The sequence below is a fragment of the Galeopterus variegatus genome, unplaced genomic scaffold (genome assembly GCF_000696425.1).
Source record: "Galeopterus variegatus unplaced genomic scaffold, G_variegatus-3.0.2 Scaffold713, whole genome shotgun sequence".
Classification (NCBI taxonomy): Eukaryota; Metazoa; Chordata; class Mammalia; order Dermoptera; family Cynocephalidae; genus Galeopterus; species Galeopterus variegatus.
In genome coordinates, this window is record NW_007726824.1 from 531,385 (window position 1) to 534,121 (window position 2,737).

Consider the following 2,737-nt stretch of genomic DNA (forward strand, 5'->3'; position numbering starts at 1 on the left):
TGTTTTATAAAAAGTTTTATAAAATCCTAATCATCCTGAACAGTAAATGTCTCTAGTTGCACCTGAATTACATAGTCAGAATTAGTCGCCTACGAAGTTAGCTGTAAGAGGAAAATGTACTCTTACCTTACACTTCATTCCAAATGGATCGAGTTTCCATTTAAGCAAAGCGGTTTGCTGTTGATGGCTTCATTTTTCTTCACAGAATAATCCCAGGGGGGAGGATCAAGTCAGATGTTCTTTGTAAAACTTTAACGTTGATGAGAGCACATTTTGGCACAGGGTTAAGGCAAGCCAGAGGCCAGTAGTGAGTTTAACCACATTTTCGGTGATCACCTTTCTGGGGAAGGTGGCTGTCCTGAGGATTGGCAGGGCTTTCCTGGTCTCTTAGGGTCTTAAGACTGATCGTCCCACTTCCTGGGGAGCTGTTTAAGCTGCAAGAGTTCCACCCACAGGGGAGAACTTCATCAGCCTTGGGATACGGGTGCTAAAATCTCTACCTATATTATCTCAGGTAAGGAGTGAGATAGTTTAGGTAGGGAGGATAAGAAAGGCCCCTGGAGTCAAGAAGCAGGCCAGAAGATTTTGCAGGCCTGACTTGCCCAGGATCATACCTCCAGTAAGTGGAAGAAGCCATATGTTTCCAGAGCTCCCCAGGAGCTTCTCATGAAAGGCTGGTGTGGGAACCAGGGATCTATGCAGCTTTGGTCCAGCACAGTACTCCTACTAAAGAAATATTTGTGGAGTAAAAGCTCTCCTTTACAAAAAATAAAAATAATTCCCTGGAGGCCCATAGTTTTAGCTGATGCTACAATACTGGTTTCATCTGCTCCAGCAGTTAATTCCACTGCCCCTAACTGGCCCTTGGCAGTAGATCCAAGTTTAGGGGCACAATTTACAGCTGAGTAACTAACCCGAGTGCTCAACCCCATGTACCAAGATCACTTCTGATTAGTCTGGGTAAAAGAAAAGAACAGTGAAGTATTGCATTTTCAACCTTTACTTTGTGGCCTTTTATTACAATGTAAATTACCAAACACATCGTGTCATACTTTGTATTTTGTTTTTGAGATTATGCTTTTCGAATTGAGTAAACCAAGCTCAGCTGAGAGAGAAATAAGATGTGTCCAGGAGTTATTCTTTGCCACTGGGGAGAAGAAGCCTTAAATACAGAAGCTCCTCACAAAGCTTGTGTAACCAGCAGCTCATCTTCCTGTCTGAAAGGTAAGCTCGTGGCTGCAACGTCACCGTGCTGCCTCAACCAGTGTGCTCTGAGCCAGCTGTGGGCCGACAGGACTCTTCAGAACAGCTCTCATGGTTGTTAATTCCCTTTTGGGCAGAACAGTTGCCCATTCAAACCCTGTAATAAAAGTTTACAATGGGCTGGCCGGCCCGGTGGCGCACTGGATAAGTGCGCCGCTTGGGAAGCGCGGCGGCGCTCCCGCCCGAGGGTTCGGATCCCACATACAGACCGGTTCCCGCTCACTGGCTGAGTGAGGCGCGGGAGCAACACTGAGGGTTGCGATCCCATTGCCGGTCTCCGGTCCGGTACGGGGGCAACACTGGTACCGGGGGCAACACTGAGGGTTGCGATCCGTTGCCGGACACGGAAAAAGACAAAAAGACAACAACAACAAAAAAAAAAAGTTTACAATGGGAATGAGAAAAAAAATCAATAAAATATCCCTCACTGGGTAACTGCTGTCAGTCTCTGACCCCAACCCAGAAAAGAATTAGCAAAGGAAAAAAAAATCAAAGTCACTTTCCTAGTGTATGTAAAAAAGGACAATTACCCTGCTTTTTTGGCTGGACAGCAAGTAGGTCTTCAGGTGGCTCAAAAGGAGACCTAACTGCTGCGGCAGTACCAAGGTCACTAAGCCGGATGTTCTGCTTGTTTTGTTTTTGTCTTCAACGGATTTGCAATTATGTTTGTGATATTTACACTATAGACTTACTTGAGGGCAAATTTTCAGTGCTGTAATGGAAAAGCTTATTTTCTACGCCTATTTATTACTCTAGGTAGAGAATCATCAGTAATTTGGGATAGGAGGAATTAAAAATATATCTGTATTTGTAATAAAATATAGCAAACCAGATAGATAAATCATTTTTTCAGTGATTAAACTGTGCTCCAAAAGCTAAAGATACATTCAGCTCAAGATTTTTATGCATTGATAAATTGATTAATGGACTCTCTTACAAACAATTATTCATATGAAGTCAATCACATTTTTAAAAACAAACAACTGCCTCATGAAAAATCTTCAGGTATGTAAATATATAGCACAAGGGAAATAGTACTAGTAATACCAACACAGTTTACGGCCAGTTGTCGTTAATAAATGTGTTCAATGAATGAAAGCGGAGACCTGGCTTCTAACTATTTCTGCCACTGACTCCGGCTGTGGCCTTTCAGCAAATCCTTTTATGTTCTGTGCTTCAGCTGCGAAGTGTGAGGGATGGATTCGAAGATATTAAAGGTTGCCTTTGGAGCTTTACAGGATTGGAAGCAAAGCTGTCAGCATTTTCAGCTGTACAAAAGTATCTCGATGCAAGCTGTGTGCGTCCTGGTGTTCCATAGGCAAAGCTCTAAAGACCACTGGGGTGGTTCCCAGTCCCCAATTCCCCCTTTATGCTGTACCTGACCTTCCTCTGACTGCCACCACCAAGACCCCACTTCCAGGGCTCAGAGCTCTGCCACCCTCCACCCCTTCCTAGAATCAAACCCCCAAAAGAT